This window comes from Pinus tabuliformis, chromosome 8 (assembly GCF_031772625.1).
Source record: "Pinus tabuliformis cultivar Carrire ecotype Pingquan chromosome 8, CPIR1, whole genome shotgun sequence".
Lineage (NCBI taxonomy): Eukaryota > Viridiplantae > Streptophyta > Pinopsida > Pinales > Pinaceae > Pinus > Pinus tabuliformis.
Window position 1 is genome coordinate 1,809,085,815 of NC_142294.1, and position 7,141 is coordinate 1,809,092,955.

At 39.3% G+C, this 7,141-nt stretch overlaps 2 pseudogenes; both read left to right on the forward strand.

Annotated features, from left to right (window-relative positions):
* The first annotated feature begins 1,185 nt into the window (after nucleotides 1-1,185).
* On the forward strand, nucleotides 1,186-1,897 carry LOC149243492 (aconitate hydratase, cytoplasmic pseudogene; annotated as a pseudogene).
* Nucleotides 1,898-6,177: 4,280 nt separating this feature from the next.
* LOC149243493 (aconitate hydratase, cytoplasmic pseudogene) lies at nucleotides 6,178-6,926 on the forward strand (annotated as a pseudogene).
* Nucleotides 6,927-7,141: the final 215 nt, after the last annotated feature.

Sequence of the window (7,141 nt, forward strand, 5' to 3'; positions counted from 1 at the left end):
AATTGGGGATTTGTTCGAATCCATAGCCTGTCATATTCATCAAAATGCATCAATAGTTGTCAGCTTATAAGGTTCTTAGTACCCCAGCAGAGTTTGAGTTAGTGTGGTGGAACAGAGGAAATAGTGCAAAAAGAAAAGTCTCTATTTGGCGTCCTATTCTTCCACCTGGATGCTTTCATGTCGGTGATATCGCAGTTCCAGGATATGCTTCAAAGTTTTGGTACTACCTCAGGTTTTAGACACCCGTGTTGTTTGTCCCATGGTAGCTGTTATTCAATGGAGGAACGAGATTGCTTGGTTCACTGCTGAAGGAAGCACTAAAGTTTTGGTTTATCATGGCGCCAATAGATGTAAAGATGTGGCCGAGCTTTCTCAATACGATTTTGTTTTATTCCATTGTTGAGATGGAACATAGAAAGCATTTGATGCCTGAAAAAGAAAAAAGTCAATGGTGTACTAAATTATTTTATCCAGATCGGTTGGTCATCCACCTCCGTCTCTTTTGTGAACTCACTGCCGTGAAAGCTGAAAAGCAATGCCAATAAAAAAATGTAAAAAAGGAAGTCAGGTAATGCGAATACTGATAGTGAAACAGATAAGAAGTTCAAGGGGAAACGAAAGTCTAAGAGATCAATAGATGATGAAAATTTGAACTGGCTTCTAGCAGGAGGAAATGCAAATCGCAGATGAAGAGAACCGTGCAGCATTTGAAAATGTTACAGCGATTCAACCGGATTTTGTTCTATTCTTTGACTGTCCCGAGGAAGAGATGTGAGGCGGCTTCTGAATAGGAACCAAGGCCGAGTCGATGACAATATAGAGATAATAACCAAGCGCTTCAGGGTCTTTTCTGAATCAAGTCTACCAGCTGTCAATTACTACGACTCAAAGGGAAAGATCCGCAAGGTCTCCAGCAAAAGACGAAAAGAGAGCATAGGGGCAGAGTGAAGACCAGAAGTGTGAACGTAAGGCAAAAGTGGATAATTTAGTGCTTCGTTCAGGTGTCAAGACACTATAAAGCAGTGTGTGTCCTTGTGGGGTGGAATCAAGATGTGCCACCTGATAATGCAAAGTCATATCAGTCGTTGTGTTTGATGAAACAAGAGCTAAACAAGAAGACCTCGTTTTATGGCCCTCATTAATTATTGTAAATATTTAGACGTAGAAACCTTTAGGCGGTACAAGATGAGAACTTTTGCTGATGATAAGTCACACAACGATGCTCCCTCGAGATCACAAACACATGGTGGATCTCATTATATGCACGACTACCCACTTGAAACATCTCTGTCTAGGACCGCTATTGATAGAAAAGACTTCAATTCCTATGGAAGTCGTCGAGGAAATGATGAAATCATGGCTAGAGGAACATTTGCAAATATCCGCTTGGTGAATAAGCTCTTGGATGATGAAGTTGGGCCAAAAACCATACATATCCCCACTGGAGAGAAGTTATCTGTGTATGATGCAGCTATGAGGTACAAAAGTGCAGGGCATGATACAATTGTTCTTGCTGGATCTGAATATGGTAGTGGAAGTTCTCGGGATCGGGCTACAAAGGGTCCAATATTGCAGGGTGTGAAAAATGTTATTTAAAAAAAAAAGTTTTGAGCGTATTCATCGCAGTAATTTGGCTGGCATGGGTATTATTCCATTGTGTTTCAAATCTGGTGAGGATGCTGAGTCGCTTGGCCTGACAGGGCATGAGAGATACACAATAGATATTCCTAATGATATCACTCAACTGAAGCCGGGTCAAGACATTACTGTTACAACAGACACTGGAAAATCATTCACTTGTGTTGCAAGGTTTGATACACAGGTTGAATTGGAATACTTCAATCATGCAGGCATTCTTCCTTACGTTATGAGGCAGCTGGTTGGCAATCAAAAGTAGAGTATCGGTGTCATTGAATTATGCAGGAATCCTGTTGGATAGAACGAATATTACACACTTTTCACAAGTGTAATGGTTGCAGCAAAGTTTATTGATGATGCATTCTTTAACAATGCTTATTATGCAAAAGTTGGGGGTGTCAGCACGTTGGAGATGAATAGCTTGGAACTTGAATTTTTATTTAATCTGGACTTTAAATTGCAAGTAACAGTTAGTACATTGGAAAGCTATTGCTTGAAGTTAGAGAAAGAAGTTGCTGTTGGTGGTGGCAAGCAAATTCAACCAGGTTTAGAGCAATTGTATAAAGAACTCAGATATCAAACCTTTGGCTGAGCCTACAAATTTGAAGGAGTTGTAGACTTATTAAAATCGCAGATTCAAGCATTGTTTATGTAGGCTGTATGGTGACTGTGGCATAAATGAATACAATTTCAGGTCTTATTGTTTTAACATATCTCAACATAAAGTCATGCTGTATAACTGATGCTGGAGGACTGTGCTTTTGAAGTTACACAACAGTTTCGTAGTGCGCTACGAAACTGCTGTAGCTGCATGTTTCAGTTGAGCTAATCAATTATGATTGACAAATCAGCAAAATCTTTTTGAAAGGTGTTGTCTTCACACATGAAAAAAGGTGGCCAGCACATCATGGATGTGGTGCTCTATATTTTTGGGTTATTAAAGAGCTAAAGACATGCTGCTGCATATTGAATAAATGGTGGAAGACTGGAACCGAAAAACAGGGGATTTCTCTTAACATCACTGAACCATTAAAGCACTCAGCATCCAAAGCCAACATGGAACATTGAATACTCATCTCAGCCATCTCAGCCAAACTAAAAGGAGACAGGTGTCAAAGAACAAGAAAGAATCATTCTACGAGGAAGATAGAGTTAGAGTTATAGTTAAATTAGGACTCTTTAAACTCCAGTTTAGCACTTATTGTATTTAATGAGTCAGTTCAATAGCAAATAGGTGTCATTAGTGGCAGTCATCGGGCTCCCCTCATGCTGGAGGAGAAAGCTCGAAGTAGTTAGAATAATGTTTCTATATATAGCTGAAACATCTATGTAATGGGGGTTGGATATTTTATGAAAACAGAGTGTTATTTTGGCTTGTGTAAAGAACAGATTTCAGTAATATAAGATATATGCCTTTCTTCTCAGGATTCATACAGCATTTCCATGTTCAAGATGTGTTATTTTACTTTGTCCTTCATGTCTTTTTTCAGTTGCTTAGAGGAGTAATCACTCAGAATTCACTTATGTTGCTCTGACTTCCTGTACTCATCTATGAACTGTGGTTTTATAAGAGTTGTGTTTTGAACATTTAAATGTCACATGCCCTGACTTCTATGTAGAGGAAATATCACTGTTTGCTGTAGTATGTTTGACTCCATAAGCCCAATGGGAATTAGTTTAATGTTTGTCCAGCCAGCATACTTGTTCATGTTATATCACAAGAGTTAGCCATCTAATCATTAGTCAAAATCAATAACCTTTGAGAGAGCCCTCTCAGGCTAAGGAGGCTAAGCCTTAGTCTAAAGATTGGTTTGAAATAGTTACTTGAAGTCTTCCTGGTTTGCAGCCTTCCAGAGCTTGATTTTGAGATAACATTTTGGTGCGTCTGCCGGGAGTCTGAAGATTATTCATTCCCGAAATTATGAAGCTGAACTTCTGAAGGTAGCAGGAGCTCAGAAGGTTTTCGAGGCTGCAATCTACCTTGGCGACTCCATTGTTGAAGAATTCAAAATTCATACATTCATGGTGATTCCACTGGAGTTATGAAGGACCCAGATGCTACCATTCTTATCTCAAGGTATGCATGCATAGATTTTTCAGGAATTCATGGTTTCCCAAATCATTTTCCCAAGGATGCATATTTTCTAAGGAATGGTCCAAAATTCAATGGAGAAGATTTGAGTTTAACTTTGAAGCATATATCAGATTTCTTTGATTTTACTGAGCTTCTTAGAGTTAAACATGAGGATGTTTGCATTATGTTGTTCTATGATTCATTTCAAGGGAAATGCAAACAGTGGATTGAAAGCTTTCCTGCCAAATCCATTAAGTCATTTGAAGACTTTTGGCTTATGTTTTTGGATGAATGGATAAATAGATCAGATGTGGTGGCAAACTCTCCTTCAATTCAAGGTTTCAAACAATGGAATAATGATCATAGTAATGGAGATACAAATGAAAGTTTTTCTTTGTCCTTGTCCTCGTATCTAAAATCATTTGACTGCCAGACAGAAGATAAGATGAAATTTTTGGATGAAGTTGCTGAGGACATTGAGAAAGACATTGAAGGTTTAGAAGGTCAAATTCAGGCATATAGTTTTCATAATCATGATCATTATTTTCAGAAGCTTTCTATGACAGAACACAAGGTGAGAGTGTTGCTTCCCTTCTCTTTCACGATTGAGGGACTGTACACTGTTGTTGAAGATCAGTTTGCACAACCAGAAAGTTACAAGAGTCATCAAGCTGATCATGTATTATGGGATCCTATAGCTGAATACATGGAAGAGTTTTACTCTCCAGTGTTTCAGCTTTTCTATGAAAATCAGAGGCAATTTCAGTGGCAGTGGTCATCACAATATCATAGTGGCTCCGAACTCCGATGCAGTGAAAAAACTCCAATATCAGATAAGACAAATGATTGGCTACATTGGAAATCTCACATTGATTGAGCTGAAAGAAGTTTGAAATGGATAGGGTAGGTAGGTAGGAATATGCAAATAAGCTCAAGGTTGACTGAGCATTTTTTTTTTAGTAGATTCCTCTCTCCTACAGTGATCATCGAGCTTAAGCCCGAGGTGAAGGCCCAAGAAGCTTGAAGGGGATGTTTGTCAAGCAAATCCATGTTTGTTATAAAAAGGACAAAGCACTGGACCTACGAGTTCTTAGTGTACTACAGGAGCACACTATCCCAAGTGGAGCCACTGTTATCACTCAAGAAAAAGTTCTAAATTGTTCACATCAGTTCAATTGTTTGCCAAAGGTACATAAATCCTTTTCAGCAGTTTCGCAGTGCAACATGCTTTAAGTAATTTCATAGCGCATAATTCATATTTTGCACTGGCTGCGCTACGAAATTGGGGATTTGTTCGAATCCATAGCCTGTCATATTCATCAAAATGCATCAACAGTTGTCAGCTTATAAGGTTCTTAGTACCCCAGCAGAGTTTGAGTTAGTGTGGTGGAACAGAGGAAATAGTGCAAAAAGAAAAGTCTCTATTTGGCGTCCTATTCTTCCACCTGGATGCTTTCATGTCGGTGGTATCGCAGTTCCAGGATATGCTTCAAAGTTTTGGTACTACCTCAGGTTAAAGACACCCGTGTTGTTTGTCCCATGGTAGCTGTTATTCAATGGAGGAACGAGATTGCTTGGTTCACTGCTGAAGGAAGCACTAAAGTTTTGGTTTATCATGGCGCCAATAGATGTAAATATGTGGCCGAGCTTTCTCAATACGATTTTGTTTTATTCCATTGTTGAGATGGAACATAGAAAGCATTTGATGCCTGCAAAAGAAAAAAGTCAATGGTGTACTAAATTATTTTATCCAGATCGGTTGGTCATCCACCTCCGTCTCTTTTGTGAACTCACTGCCGTGAAAGCTGAAAAGCAATGCCAATAAAAAAATGTAAAAAAGGAAGTCAGGTAATGCGGATACTGATAGTGAAACAGATAAGAAGTTCAAGGGGAAACGAAAGTCTAAGAGATCAATAGATGATGAAAATTTGAACTGGCTTCTAGCAGGAGGAAATGCAAATCGCAGATGAAGAGAACCGTGCAGCATTTGAAAATGTTACAGCGATTCAACCGTATTTTGTTCTATTCTTTGACTGTCTCGAGGAAGAGATGTGAAGCGGCTTCTGAATAGGAACCAAGGCCGAGTCGATGACAATATAGAGATAATAACCAAGCGCTTCAGGGTCTTTTCTGAATCAAGTCTACCAGCTGTCAATTACTACGACTCAAAGGGAAAGATCCGCAAGGTCTCCAGCAAAAGACGAAAAGAGAGCATAGGGGCAGAGTGAAGACCAGAAGTGTGAACGTAAGGCAAAAGTGGATAATTTAGTGCTTCGTTCAGGTGTCAAGACACTATAAAGCGGTGTGTGTCCTTGTGGGGTGGAATCAAGATGTGCCACCTGATAATGCAAAGTCATATCAGTCGTTGTGTTTGATGAAACAAGAGCTAAACAAGAAGACCTTGTTTTATGGCCCTCATTAATTATTGTAAATATTCAGACGTAGAAACCTCTAGGCGGTACAAGATGAGAACTTTTGCTGATGATAAGTCACACAGCGATGCTCCCTCGAGATCACAAACACATGGTGGATCTCATTATATGCACGACTACCCACTTGAAACATCTCTGTCTAGGACCGCTATTGATAGAAAAGACTTGAATTCCTATGGAAGTCGTTGAGGAAATGATGAAATCATGGCTAGAGGAACATTTGCAAATATCCGCTTGGTGAATAAGCTCTTGGATGATGAAGTTGGGCCAAAAACCATACATATCTCCACTGGAGAGAAGTTATCTGTGTATGACACAGCTATGAGGTACAAAAGTGCAGGGCATGATACAATTGTTCTTGCTGGATCTGAATATGGTAGTGGAAGTTCTCGGGATCGGGCTACAAAGGGTCCAATATTGCAGGGTGTGAAAAATGTTATTTAAAAAAAAAAGTTCTGAGCGTATTCATCGCAGTAATTTGGCTGGCATGGGTATTATTCCATTGTGTTTCAAATCTGGTGAGGATGCTGAGTCGCTTGGCCTGACAGGGCATGAGAGATACACAATAGATATTCCTAATGATATCACTCAACTGAAGCCGGGTCAAGACATTACTGTTACAACAGACACTGGAAAATCATTCACTTGTGTTGCAAGGTTTGATACACAGGTTGAATTGGAATACTTCAATCATGCAGGCATTCTTCCTTACGTTATGAGGCAGCTGGTTGGCAATCAAAAGTAGAGTAGCGGTGTCATTGAATTATGCAGGAATCCTGTTGGATAGAATGAATATTACACACTTTTCACAAGTGTAATGGTTGCAGCAAAGTTTGTTGATGATGCATTCTTTAACAATGCTTATTATGCAAAAGTTGGGGGTGTCAGCACGTTGGAGATGAATAGCTTGGAACTTGAATTTTTATTTAATCTGGACTTTAAATTGCAAGTAACAGTCAGTACATTGGAAAGCTATTGCTTGAAGTTAGAGAAAGAA